At 45.0% G+C, this 15,222-nt stretch overlaps 1 pseudogene across 1 annotated transcript; it reads left to right on the top strand.

Moving 5' to 3' along the window:
- The first annotated feature begins 13,503 nt into the window (after positions 1-13,503).
- On the top strand, positions 13,504-14,198 carry LOC310835458 (proteasome subunit beta type-6 pseudogene; annotated as a pseudogene). The gene has a single exon. The product of its transcript is annotated as a proteasome subunit beta type-6 pseudogene (transcript).
- The last annotated feature ends 1,024 nt before the right edge of the window (positions 14,199-15,222 follow it).

Raw genomic sequence — 15,222 nt, 5'->3', positions numbered from 1 at the left:
GTTTCCACCCTGGAACTTTTCTGTCCTGACTGTGACAAAGGTGACCTGTGTGCTTGCTTGCTTGCTTGCTTGCCTCGCTCTTCCCAGACCTGCTCTCTTTTGGCCTGTATTTTGTTTTTTTTTTTTATAAATATTTATTAAGAATTTTTATAAGAAAAAAGCATAAATAACAAACAACATTGCTTATGTCATACACAAAATTTCATAACTCGTTTGGACTTCCTCACGTCTCCCGCTCCCACTTACATTGTTAAAAAATTTTTTTCAAGCAAATTATCATCTTGTTTACAATCTTATATCCACTCGTTTAAATATAATCTGATAGTTCTCCCAAAGGATTTGTCTTTTCCTTAATCTCACTTATCATCTAATTTCAATCTAGTTTAGTGGTGGCCAATTATTTATGATCAAGCATCCTTCTTAACATTCAATCAAATTACAATATTTTTGTAAATAAGTTTTAAATTTCTTCCAGTCTTCTTCCATCCTTTCTTCTCCCAGGTCTCGGATTCTGCCGGTCATCTCTGCCAGTTGCATATAGTCTATCAGCTGCATCTGCCATTCTTCCAGTGTGGGTAGATCTTGAGTCTTCCAATTCTTGGCAATGAGTATCCTTGCTGCTGTTGTTGCGTACATAAAAAATGTTCGGTCCTTCTTTAACACCCCCTGGCCAACAATACCCAAGAGGAAGGCCTCTGGTTTCTTGGTGAAGGTATACTTAAATACCTTTTTCAGCTCATTATATATCATTTCCCAGAAGGCCTTCACTTTAGGGCAGGTCCACCAGAGGTGAAAGAATGTTCCTTCATTTTCCTTACATTTCCAACATTTATTATCAGACGAATGGTATATTTTGGCAAGTTTAACTGGGGTCATGTCTTTTGGCCTGTATTTTGGAGCTTTATAATTTAGGAAGACTTTGGAAGAACTGGTTGACAAGTCTTATCAGTTGCTGATGTATTTGCGGATTTTATTTGCTGCTATTCTGTGCTTCTGGTGCACCAGGATTTACACCAGCATGTCAGAAGGGATACAATTTATGAGCTTTCTCCATTATCTGCACAGCAGGGGGTGTTCAGTCAACGGTGCAAAGGCTGAGCTGAAGCATTCCCTGCTGGTTACCTGCTTTCAGCAATAGGGATCACTGTTTGGTAGTACCCAATTGTTTAGCTGTCAGATTCTAGGGCTCCCTATTGGTGGCTCTTAGGTAATGTGTTGTGTAGTGCTTATGCGACTGTGAATAAAAGGTGGCTGGGCTCATTGTCTCAGGGTTTGGGGGGGAAGAGGTGACAAAACTGATTTCCAATAAGTGCCCGCCCTTTATTTCCATTACAAGTCCTTGAGTCTGTACTCTGAATGGTGACACCAGGGACCTAGAAGCTGCAGGGCTTGTCAGTCCAACCCCTGCACAGTCTCATCTGGGCTGACCTTAAGGCAATTGGAGCAATTGGGCCAAATTGGGCCCTGGGCGCCGCTCCTAAGGGGCCCCCTGCACCAGGGCAATCTAGATGGATTTTATTTATATCTAAAAGATTTTGCAGACTTTGGCTGTGAACTGGGGCCCTACCAAAAAAAAAGTTCAGGTTGCACCCCACTGCTTCAAATTGGGCCCCACTGGCTAGCCCTGAGTCTAATAGTTGCTGGGCCTGAGTTGCCCTGCGTTTGCATGAAGTCTTGGGTTTACAATTTTGGGAGAGGGGAGACTGCGGCACTGGGGAGCGGGCAGGCTGGTGAGGCCCCCTAGATTTAGAGGCCCACGTTGTCCTGCCCTCGCATGAAGTCTTGGGTTTGCAGTTTTTGGGAGAGGGGAGACTGCCCGCTGGGGAGCGGAGGGACTGGCGAGGCCCCCTAGATTTAGAAGCTTCAGCCTACTCAGCCTATACATAAATCCGGCACTGGGGTGAGTACCCGTGTGGGATTCCTGCATCTCTACACATTTGGCTGAAAAGAGGCAGGAGTCACATGGCAAGGGGTAGCCAAGGGAATGGTTTTCACAGCCACTTCCTTGTATAGCCGCACCCCCTGACTTGCCCAAGGTTCAAAATCCCGGCCACCACAGGAAAAAAACACCAGAATTTTTGAAATCGAAAGTTCCACCAGCAGCAAAACGAACATATTTTTTGCTGCCTGCCTGGGACTGCAAAAACGGGAAAGCGAACAAGCACCAGAAGGAAGAGCGCACTATGTAGCTGGTGGGCTGTATTAGTTGTGCAGGGCTCCATTAAGCCAGTGTTTCCCAACCTTGGGTGTCCAGCTGTTTTGGGACTACAACTCCCATCATTCCTAGCTAGCAGGACCAGTTGTCAGGAATGATGGGAATTGTAGTCCCAAAACAGCTGGAGACCCAAGGTTGGGAAACACTGCATTAAGCAGTTCACTGCCACCAGAATGACCTTTCCTCTCTCTGGAACCTCAAATACATACCCAGAGTTTAATGGAATTTCATGAAATGAGTTCCGATTCATTATTTCCGTGACCTCAGCTACTAAATTGGAGCCTTGCAAATCACTAATTGCAAAAGGAGTATTGAAAAGTATTGTTAAGAAAGGATTATGCTCCCACAATAGAATCTCCCCTTTTAACTACAGGAAACAAGTCTTGCTTCATACCTGAGACATTGCTTAGTGGAAGGCGTTGCCATGGGAAGTGGATTCTCCTTGTAAGTTCAACCTCTTCTTCTTCTTTCCTTCCAGCGTTGCATGAAGGGCACTTATAATTGATGGGGTTTGACAAATTCTGTTCATGAAATAGCCAACCCCCTGAGGTTTTGTAATTGCATGAAAGACACATCTATTCATTTCGTTCATTTTTTCATCAATATTGAGTAAGAGAAAGTGAGCAGATTTATATTGTTTAGTGAATGGCTTCTATGTTTATCCCAATGTTGCCCAAGATTCTGACATTCATTATTTTCATTTATTAGACCTGAAGGCAACTTACAACAAAAAGATATACAGTACATAATACCTGGTGAGGGGAGAGAATGGGGGGGGGGGGAATCATATAATACATTAATCCATTAATATTTCATATAACATTCTTTTTTCAATAATCTTTTTTACCGGTATACAGTGGTACCACGGGTTACATAAGCTTCAGGTTACATACGCTTCAGGTTACAGACTCCGCTATCCCAGAAATAGTACCTCAGGTCAAGTACTTTGCTTCAGGATGAGAACAGAAATCGTGCTCCTGCGGCGCGGCGGTAGCGGGAGGCCCTATTAGCTAAAGTGGTGCTTCAGGTTAAGAACAGTTTCAGGTTAAGTACGGACCTCCAGAACAAATTAAGTACTTAACCCGAGGTACCACTGTAAATCAATTTACATAAAACTTAACAAATACAATACAATACAGTACATTACATTACATGCATTACATATAATGTAATATTGGGTGTGTATTATAACATAACATTCTTATTTATTTATTTTTTAAAAATACTCAAACAATAGAAAAGCACAAACAGGATGACTTCGTTGGAGTGGCTGGGGAAACCCAGCCAGATGGGCGGGGTATAAATAATAAATCATTATTGTTATTATTTATTATTATTATTTTACAAACCTATGTCTTCCCTTCCATGTTCTAATGCTGATTACAAAACCTCATTGTGGCATCAGATAACATCAGTGATTTTAATAAGGTCACGAACCTGCCTGATGTTTAATCCTTCATGTAAACATTTGCATTTACATGAATACGTGAAAATAAAAAGTAAAAATTAATAAAGTGATGGAGTTCATTTTGGCCAAGAAATAAGTCACCATGATGTGGATTACTGTTGCTAACAGTCTCTAATTTGCAGAGACCACACGTTTGTCTATGGAATGTATATAGACAAGTGTGTTATTAGCCCACGTAATGAAATATGTCTATAAGATGCCTCTGTAACTGGGAGGAACAAAAGTCAGGTATGAGCTTGGTTATTCACAAGTTGACATCTTGGTTGCAAAATACAGTTTGCAATTAAATGGTGTGTGGGCACAAATAGGGTTTACGCTGCAATTGCCTGTAGTCTTATATGACCTGGTCATGAACTGTATGGAACATGAATGATTCCATAAAATCCTCCTGAGAACTAGAATCTTATCCCATCCCTAATCCTTTCTTTCACATTGTTGCTCAGATGGGAAAAGGTGACTCTTACATACTCTGGGGAACCAGTGCCAGAAAACCTACCAGGAAACTGCTTGGTGCAGAATTTTCAGAGAGATCCCAACATTTCATCTGGTTAGCTTAACTGGCAAATCCTAATTCGTTGTCAGCGTATCTTACTGAATGTTCAGTTAAGCTTTCCACTACGAAGACTATAATGTATAATCTGTATGATTTATGAAGGATGAAGAATTCACAAATTCTTATTTTTATACAGCTTGTGATTAGCAATGGGGGGGGGGGGAATGTGACTGGCTTGTTGTTGTCATTTTGTATGTATATATCTCAGATATATTATGCATACCCCAGAACCTATTGAAGCTGGAGAGCCAAAGAAGTGTAAAATACTAAGCTGGACGAAGGGGACCTGATTTCAAAGCCCTGCTCAGTCAAGAAGCTCCTTGGGTGACATTAAGTGAGGCCAAAGTGTTGTGAGATCTCATGAAGTTCTCAGTTTGCTAGGAACTGACTGTTAGGGAAGACCCTAGTGCTGCCTGTTAGGGGTCGAAAGCAAAGCATTTAACATCCAGGTAACGTAGCTGAAGGTTGAAGACTTATGGAAAGTAGTGGGAGTGAATAGCAAAAGTGCTTGAGTCTCCTTCATTCTGGTTCCTCACTTTGAGATTTTCCTTCTTCCCTGCAGACAAGGCTAAACCTTTGAAACTTCCATCAAACTCAGACCTAGCAAACCTACAGCTAAAGCTGTCAAAAATAGAGATGTTGTGGAGAGGAACTTGATGTGTGTTCTGCCATGACCTTCTTGAAGGAAAGGTGGAATATGTTTTTATTGAAATAAATAAGCTTTTCTTCACCATGAGAAGTCACTGGCCAAGTAGTCTGTGAAAACAAAGTTCAAGCCGAGGAAGCCTATGAAATCTACTAGCAAATGAGACACGTTTATCTTGGAGAATATATATAGCGTAGTGGCTAAAAACAGCTAGAAAGTCCTTGTTTCGTATCTCACCTCAGCTGGGAATTTACTAGGAGGTAAGCTATACCCTCAGCCTAACTCCATCATCAGTGGTACGGGAATAATAGCACCAACCTATCTTATGTAGTTGCTTTAAGGATTTATGGGATGCTTTTGACTCTCAAAAAAAAGCTGTAGATGGATGCTAGGCATCTTAAATAATGACGTTGCATATCTCTGGGAGTCTGTTTTCTCACAATTTGCTTTGCTGGCGGAGATAGCTCAGAGAGAGGGCAAAGGAATCGACTGTGGCTCTGGACACACTATGTGGAGATTGGAAGCACAGTCTTTCCCTCAAAGAATTCTGGGCACTGTAGTCTACCCCTTGGTTGTTGTTGTTTAGTCGTTTAGTTGTGTCCGCCTCCGTGACTCCATGGACCAGAGCACGCCAGACACTCCTGTCTTCCACTGCCTTCCGCAGTTTGGTCAAACTCATCCTGGTAGCTTCGAGAACACTAGCCAACCATCTCGTCCTCTGTTGTCCCCTTCTCCTTGTGCCCTCCATCTTTCCCAACATCAGGGTCTTTTCCAGGGAGTCTTCTCTTTTCATGAGGTGGCCAGAGTATTGGAGCCTCAGCTTCAGGATCTGTCCTTCCAGTGAGCACTCAGGGCTGATTTCCTTAAGAATGGATAGGTTTGATCTTCTTGCAGTCCATGGGACTCTCAAGAGCCTCCTCCAGACCATAATTCAAAAGCATCAATTCTTTGGCGATCAGCCTTCTTTATGGTCCAGCTCTCACTTCCATACATCACTACTGAGAAAACCATAGCTTTAACTATATGGACTTTTGTTGGCAAAATGATGTCTCTACCCTTTACAGAGTTACAATTCCCAGCCGCCGCTAACAAACTGCAGTGCCCAGAATTCTTTGCGGGAAGGAAAAGTACTTTGAATGGTATAGTGTCATATGTATGCAGCTTGCACTTAGAGACCTGGAAAACTTGAAATGCTCATTCACTACTTCCCCCTGTTTCAGGGAGCTGTCAAAAGAAGCAGCTACAACCCCACTTGTCCTCATCTCAGACTTCCATGCCTTGTAACTAAAAGACTAAGACTGCTGGACTTAAGAAGCCTGGAATCAATAATGAACGAAGGTACGAAACCAGAGTGTCACCATTCACTGTTTGATTAGCATTTTCCTACTTATTTATCTGAAGTCATATTTTTCTCCTCTCTCTTTTTTTATATTCCTTGATGAAACAATTATATTGCCCAAAATTGGTTTTTAAAAGAGCAGACAGACAGCATCTTGCTTTTCAGTCAGTGACAGACGGATCATTATCGCTAATTAGAAGCCTGTACGAACACAATCCTGTGCTGGAGGAGTCAGAACTTCGAGGAAGGTGCGGTTGCCAGAGCTTGTGTTTGACATGTACAGGTACAAAAGAAAAGTTGAGTGAGGTTTCCAGTTTCCACCCACTCATCTCTGGAACACGTTGATGGAAGAGAACAATGACAAGCCATGAGCTGGTTTCTAATATCCACACTGACAGCTCTTTGGAGATCCTGACGTTGAGTGCAGAAAAAGCTGGCAAGGGGAGGCCCCAGGCAGCCAGATGGAAATGTTTAGGTTTTAAAATTGTAAGCTGCTTGCTTTTAGACAAAATTTTTGGTAGTGAATATTAAATATAATAGCGTCTGCACACATGTGGGTTGCGATTCAGCACTTCTGCATATACGCAAAGTGCGATTTAGCGCTTCTGCGCATGCGCGACCGCCAAAACCCGGAAGTAACCCGTTCCAGTACTTCCAGGTTTCAGCGGTCTGTAACCTGAAAAAACACAATCTAAGTGTCTGTAACCCGAGGTATGACTGCATATGGCACATCTAATGCCCTTTTAAATGTGTTGTGGAAGAGGGGAGTTATTGGGTTGTCTTTGTTTTTGTTTATATTGTGTATCTGTGGTTTTTATGTATTGCAGTTTTATGTTGTGCACCGCCCTGAGATCTATGCGTATAGGGTGGTACAGTCAACCCTCGGTTTTCGAACGTCTCGGCTGCCGAACATTTCGGAAGCCGAACGCTGAAAACCCGGAAGTCAATGCTTCTGTTTCTGAACGTGCCTCGGAAGTTGTACGGCTTGTTTCTCCATTTCCCACGCTGAACTTGCTGACAGCCCTCCGATCCTTGGTTTTTGAACGTTTCAGAAGTCAAATGGACTTCTGGAACAGATAACGTTCGAAAACTGAGATTCCACAGTATACAAATTTAATAAAGAATAAATTTAAAAAAACATATCAGGTGTGCATTATTATTCTGATACTGTGTGTGTGTGTGTGTGTGTGTGTGTGTGTGTGTGTGTGAAGTCCTAACTTGTTTAAGACCATGGCTGAGTTCAGATTTGAATCTGGGGCTTTTTTTTTTTTACCTTTGAAGAAGTTACAATTTGATGCACAGTCTTTATATTTAACTTTGACAACTCCCTGAGTATAGAAAATTTCACAGTCGCAGAAGAATATAGGATATCTGACTGGCCATCCAGACTCAGTCAAACACGCTTGCCCTCTTTACTTCACTGTAGCTGTGAATTATATTTTGTAAGCAATGGCAAGCATCTTTTTCGTTTCTTGTTCCCGGTGATTATTGTAATACATGGGTGGTTCTCTGGTATTGTGTCCTCCATGCACCACCCAGACATTAGGATAATCACCTAGAAAAGTCACCCCTCATTGTTTCTGGTTGTGTAAGCCCTATTCGGTTGTGTTTCGCTGTGCCAGGTGATGGAGGTGCCGTGCAGTCTGATTTGCCATAACCTAGACAGTTTTTCTTGGCTAAATACATCACTAGTTTCCAATTGCAGAGGCTAAAATATTCTATGCTTGCTGAAACAAAAACAGCACAAGCCTGTACAAGTCTACTCAAAAGTAAGTTCGATTAAGTTAAATGGGGCTTACTCCCAAGAAACTGCAGCCCAAATAGATAATGGTAGAAGGCTGGTTCCATTGATTTCCAAAGTGCATGTTGGGTCATGCTAGTGTGGGGGGTCAGAGTTGCCTCTCCTCAAAATAAGCTCCCAATGCATCTCTGCGTGAATCAGTGCTCTGGGCTTGCTTCTTTGTAGGACAGGAACCAAAATGCAGCTTCAAAATCCGCATTGTCTCAAATTTTGCGATGCAATTCTCCAACCAAATACAGTGGTACCTTGGGATACATATGCTTCCTACACATAGGTTACAGACTCCACTAACCCAGAAATAGTGCTTCAGGTTAAGAACTTTGCTTCAGGATGAGAACAGAAATCGTGCTCCGGCGGTGCGGCGGCAGAAGGAGGCCCCATTAGCTAAAGTGGTGCTTCAGGTTAAGAACAGTTTCAGGTTAAGAACAGACCTTCGGAACGAATTAAGTACTTAACCTGAGGTACCACTGTAAATGTGCACTTAAAGAGAAAGTGTGCATTAAAAACACATAGGTTATCTAAAGTAGCATGTAAAGATGTATTTTGGAAGAAATGTTCAATACAATTTCGTGAGGACTTTTGAAGAAATGTGTGTCACAAACTGATGTGCACGTGCATCTAACTGAATTTAAGACTGGAATAACAAGAAGCCCACAGGAAGCTTACTGTCCACATTAAACATGAGTGAGCCCTCAGGTGAGAGGAGGTGAGGAGGAGATGGCAGCTGCGCTCCTTTCAAGGCACTTTCTGGAAGCCAAGAGGATTATGGGGCTTTTACAAGAGAAAGAGGGGTGCAGGAGGTGCTTATGGTTGGACCACACACACACACACACACACACACACACACACACACACACCGTACACGAGTTCTGAGAGACAGGGTTCAAAATTGATTAACCAGCCCATTATTTGGCTGCACGCTTCTAGACAAGTACTCCGAACCTACATGCACTACAAGGTGAGCAACATAAGCTCATTTTGCTTGCCTCCTGCCAGTGATATGTGTGTCCAAAGCAGAGGTCACTTTCCACAGCACCAAATTGGCTTGGGAATCCATTGAGCTCCACCAGACCTTTTTCCCATTAGCTTTCCCCTCATTGGACTGCTTTTGCTGTTGATTCTATTTTAGCTATTATGAGTGGGCTCAAAAATCATAAAATTGAAGAGCTGGAAGGGTAACCTAGTCCAACCCCCTGCGATGCAGGAATCTCAACTCAAGAGTCCATGACAGATGGCAATCCAACGTTTGCTTAGACACCTCCAAGGAAGGACAGCCCACCACCTTCTGAGGGAGTCTATTCCACAGTCGAACAGCAACAAGAATAAGAATAACAATAAGAATTTATACCCCACCCATCTGGCTGGGTTTCCCCAGCCACTCTGGGCGGCTCCCAACAGAATATTAATAATAATAATAAAGCGACAAAACTTCAGACATTAAAAACTTCCCTAAAAAGGGCTGCCTTCAGATGTCTTCTAAAAGTCCGATAGTTGTTTATTTCCTTGACATCTGATGGGAGGGTGTTTCACAGGGCAGGCACCACTACTGAGAAGGCCCTCTGCCTGGTTCCTTGTAACCTCACTTCTTGCAGTGACAGAACCGCCAGAAGGCCCTCAGAGCTGGACCTCAGTGTCCGGGCTGAACAATGTGGGTGGAGACACTCCTTCAAGTATACTGGGCTGAGGCCGTTTAGGGCTTTCAAGGTTAGCACCAACACTTTGAATTGTGTTCCAAAATGTACTTGGAGCCAATGTAGGTCTTTCAGGACTGGGGTTATGTGGTCTTGGCGGCTATCCAAAAGTTCTTCCTGATGTTTAGCTGGTATCTCCTTTCTTGTAACTTGGAGTCATTGATTCAGGTCCTAGCCTCCAGAGCAGGAGAAAGGAAACTTGCTCCATCTTCCACAAAACAACCCTTTAGATATTTGGGTTCATAGCTCCTCTCAATCTCTAGGCTAACCATTCCCAACTCCTTCAACGGTTCCTCATAAAGTTTGGTTTCCAGCAGTGGCGTAGCGTGGGTTGTCAGCACCCAGGGCAATGCAAGTAATTTGTGCCCCCTAACCCATGGATTTGCACCCCCTAACCCTAACCCCTAGATGTTGCACCCGGTGCGGCCGGCCCCCCTGCACCCCCCATGCTACGCCACTAGTTTCCAGACCCTTTATCATCTTGGTCACCCTCATTAGTTGCTGTGTCTCCCAGTAGTTTATCTGTGAGTATTTTATTGTATGTCTGTTTTGAGTTGCCTCGAAACAGGCAGCATATAAATATTTTAAACCAAGGGTAGCCAACAATATGGTGACCTCCCAATGGTGCGGGACTCCAACTCCCACCAACCCTGACTATTGGCCATGCTGGCTGGGACTGATGGGAATTGGAGTCCAATACCATCTGGAAGACACTGCGGCCTTACACAGCCAGGGCTTAGATTTCCTCTGCCTGCCATTATATTGTGCACCATAAAGGCAGCCCAGAAAGAAGAGAAAAATGCACTCACCCTACTAATGGCAGGTGGAAGAGATTATTGCTGTTTTTTCTCTCCTCTTTTTTGCATAAAACACCAGGAGCTATAGGCTGCCAAGCATTTGAATATAGCAATTTGTTGTTTATCCCACCCCCATTCTTTCGGCTGTGCGGCCGTTAAACTGTCATAAGCCAAGCCGCAAAACATCTTACTGCATTGTGGCAGCTGAACTTCTCATCTCCACCACCTCTTTCTGCCAATCCCAGAGCCGAAGTGACTCATTCCATTGGGATTAACTCTTCTTTCTCTGTCCTTCTATTTTGGTGTTGCCCAGACTAGTTTTTCACTTTAAAAGACATAAAGCAACACTCCCCCACGTATAATGGAAGGTTATTACAAATGACTTGAAGAGCTTCACGTCCCAAAGCTGGCAAAAGACTTACTTCTTCTGCTTTTACATCTTTCACTCGCCTACCTGGCCGGACTGACAGCATCTTATTTGCATGGCTTGAGTGTCTCTTTTGCATGGTGTTTATGGCATTGTTTCTGCAGAAGAGATTTCACCAATGGCAGTCAAAGCGGATCCCAGATGCAGAGTGTCTGCTCCTGAAAGGTCAAAAAAAGTACCTCCTTGGCCATGTTAGCCTGGAATCTGCTGCCTCCTCCCATCCCATTAGCTGATTTAACAGGAATTTCAGGGAATCCATTTCCTAGTTATGACTTGTAAATGGGCCACCTGTATTCCAGGGAATCCCTTTTCCTTCTTTAAGTTCTAAGCAGGAATCTCTGGTTATGTAGACACACCATACATTTAATCCTAGGAACTGTAGTATAACCCTTCACAGATTTACAAATCCCAGCACCCTTAACAAACTACCCTTCCCAGGGTCCGTGTGAGGAAGCCATGTGCTTTAAATGTGGGCTGGATGTGGTTTAAATGTATGGTGTGTACTCAGTCTCTGGCTCATCTTTTAGAAGCTCAAGCAGAGTCAGCTGGGAGGACACAACAAGGTCCACAAATTGCTGATGCCTTTACAGTACATACAAACAGGCAATGTGGTGTAGTGGTTAGACCCAGATCTCCCCACTTTAACTGTTAAGAGTATTGGACTGGGGCTGAGTATTGTACACAGCTTCAAGCACTGCTAGGTTGCTCTTTTTCTCAATTTGGATCAAAGCTGGTTTGGACAAAAACTTATCAAAATGCAGCATTTCGTAAGGAATGACAGGATAGACACAGGATAGATATGCATGGTTGCTAACATTAGGTGTACATGGCTTCTCAATCCAGCAGTGGGAGAACACTGGTTGCAAAATAAACAAGAGTGCATATGCAGCCTAAGAAAGGGGGTGGGGGAGACGTGCAAATCCCTACATAGGCCCCATCTGCACAAAACAGTTCCATCCCACTTTAAACAGTCCTGGCTTCACCCGAAGAATTCTGGGAATTATAGTTTTCTAACGTTGTTGAGAGTTGTTAGGCGACTCCTCTACCCCCACAGAGCTAGTTCTCAAAGTTACCTGGGATTTATTGTTTAACTCCTCCAGGAATTGCAGGTCTGTGAGGGGAATAGGAATCTCCTATCAACTCTCAGACGCGGGTGGCACTGTGGGTTAAACCACAGAGCCTAGGACTTGCCGATCAGATCCCGTTGTTCGTTCCTTGCTCCTGCTAACCTAGCAGTTCGAAAGCACACCAGTGCAAGTAGGTAGATAGGTACCGCTCCGGCGGGAAGGTAAACGGCATTTCTGTGCGCTGCTCTGGTTCGCCAGAAGCGGCTTAGTCATGCTGGCCACATGACCCGGAAGCTGTACGCTGGTTCCCTTGGCCAGTAAAGCGAGATGAGTACCGCAACCCCAGAGTCGGCCACGACTTGACCTAATGGTCAGGGGTCCCCTTTACCCTTTTTATCAACTCTCAGAACCTTTAACTACAGGGTTAACTTCCCAGGATCCTTCGGAATGATATTGCTTCAACATACAGTGATACCTCAGGTTACATACGCTTCAGGTTACAGACTCCGCTAACCCAGAAATATTACCTTGGCTTAAGAACTTTGCTTCAGGATGAGAACAGAAATCGTGTGACGGAGGCGCAGCAGCAGCGGAAGGCCCATTAGCTAAAGTGGTGCTTCAGGTTAAGAACAGTTTCAGGTTAAGAACAGACCTCCAGAACGAATTAAGTACTTAGCCCGAGGTACCACTGTATAGTGCAGGTGTGGACTTAGTAATGACACTTACTGGATAATCTTGGGCCAGTCACTATTTTTCAGCCTAACCCACCTTATAGGGTTGTTGTGACAATAACATGGAGGGAGGTGAACCATGCATGCTGCCCTGAGCTTCTTCGATGAAAGTCACGGTATGCGGTATGTGTGATAAATAAGAAGAAGATATACTTTCAAGGGTAGAGTGAAAACAGTACTGTTCTGCCTAGCTTTTAATTTACAAGCTTTGACTCTGTGACTGTAGGTTGTTGCTTTTAGCATCTATTGTTATGCTAATAGTTGCTTTTAGGGATAATTGTACTTAATTATGATTATAGAGATGCTTTTAAGACTTATTTATAATCATAGTGGTTGCTAATTTTTTACTGTCATTAAGTGCCTGGGGCATTTCAACAGCAATAGAGTAAATTACGGTAGATTACACAGGAAGTGCAGAGGAAACACCACCTAGTGGGAAAAGTTTAATGTGGCAAAAGGGGTCTGTGAATCACGAGGGTTTCTTCACCCAAGGTGCGTAGCCCACAATCTTCCACACCTCCAAAATACTTCACATTCCTTCTTTGGATTCCCTAAGAAGGAGGAAGGTTCGGAAAATTCTCAGAGTGGTTTAACAACCAATCCCTCTTCCCAAGGAACTCCGAGAACCATGCCTTTGTAGAGGAATCGTTTCCTAACAACTCTCCTAGCATGCTTAACAAACTTCTTCTTCTTCTTTGGCAATCACTTGTAGGCGAGTAAGATTGTCTTCCATAAACACGGTTTTAACAATGGGTCCGTAAGAGATCCAAGATGGCGGTGCCGGTGATGCTGAGGCCGAGCATTGGAATGGAGGCGTGGTGCCCGGACTGGACCCAGCAGGCCGTCACCACCGGGACAACCATCATGGCTGTGGAGTTTGACGGTGGGGTCGTCATCAGTGCTGACTCCAGGACCACCACGGGTTTGTACATTGCCAACCACATCATGGACAAGCTGACGCAGATCCACGCCCACATTTTCTGCTGCCATTCGGGCTCCGCTGCTGACACCCAGTCCATCACGGACGACGTTACGTACCAGCTGGGCTTCCACAGCATTGAACTGGATGAGCGCCCATTGGTGCACACAGCCGCCAGTCTCTTCAAGGAGATGTGCTACCGCTACCGAGAGGATCTCACGGCCGGGATCCTCGTGGCCGGCTGGGACAAGCGCAAAGGGGGACAGGCGTACTCTCTCCCCATGTGGGGCATGATGGTCTGCCAGCCCTTCTCCATCGGGGGCTCTGGCAGCTCCTACATCTACGGCTTCGTCAACACCACTTACAAGCCGGGGATGAGCAAGGAGGAGTGTCTGAGCTTCGCGGCCAATGCCCTCACCCTGGCCATGAACCGTGATGGCTCCAGCGGGGGGGGGGGGTCATCCACCTGGCGGCCATCACCCAGGATGGCATGGAGCACAAGTTCATCCTCGGAAACGACCTGCCCCGGTTCTCCACTCTCTGAAAGGCGGCGGGTGGGGGTGGGAGATGCACCAGGCCTTGGGCAGGAAGCGGAGGGGTTCAGGGAGTCCGTATTTTGTTCTCCTGTCAGATTGGTTTGATGCTGCATTAAAATATGGGAGTCAAAAACAAACAAAATGGGTCTGTAAGTGACCGTGGAGGCAAATTCTGGATCCTCACATCCAGTTCCAGGAAGCTTATGGGGAATTCATGACAGTTTAACATGGCATAATACTGCTTTAAATGTGCCGATGAGGCCTTTGTTCCTGTTGCCCTCAGTGGTTGGAAGGCGAGTTTCTGAAGTGGAGAATCAGCTTCTACCTCATAGGCTCTCTGTGGAATCTGCAACCCTGATTTCACAAGGTTTTCTTGTGGGTACTGAACTTTCTGGGACGTGGGTGGCGCTGTGGGTTAAAGCCTCAGCGCCTAGGGCTTGCCGATTGAAAGGTCGGTGGTTCGAATCCCCGCTGCGGGGTGCGCTCCCGTTGCTCGGTCCCAGCGCCTGCCAACCTAGCAGTTCGAAAGCACCCCCGGGTGCAAGTAGATAAATAGGGACCACTTACTGGCGGGAAGGTAAACGGCGTTTCCGTGTGCAGCTCTGGCTCGCCAGAGCAGCGATGTCACGCTGGCCACGTGACCCGGAAGTGTCTTCGGACAGCGCTGGCCCCTGGCCTCTTGAGTGAGATGGGCGCACAACCCCAGAGTCTGTCAAGACTGGCCCGTACGGGCAGGGGTACCTTTACCTTTACCTTACTGAACTTTCTCAGATCCACAAGGCTCCCTGCTTCAGACAGTTGCTCTCCAATTCATGGTGAGCGGCAGGGACACCAATAGGCAGGAACAGCTTGCTGTTGTATCTCTGGATTTGAATTACACCTGAGTAGGCCAGTGTGTCGGGGAATGGCTGCACACATACAATGTGTGTACACACACACATTCAGATGGAGACCCTCACCCAGAGATAGAGACCTGTTTCCAACATTACAATAAATAGGGAAGTCTTTCCATGTCGTTCCAGAGCTGCAAAG

The sequence above is a fragment of the Podarcis gaigeae genome (assembly GCF_964106915.1).
Source record: "Podarcis gaigeae genome assembly, chromosome: 17".
Lineage (NCBI taxonomy): Eukaryota > Metazoa > Chordata > Lepidosauria > Squamata > Lacertidae > Podarcis > Podarcis gaigeae.
This window is presented reverse-complemented; position numbering and strand designations above follow the sequence as displayed.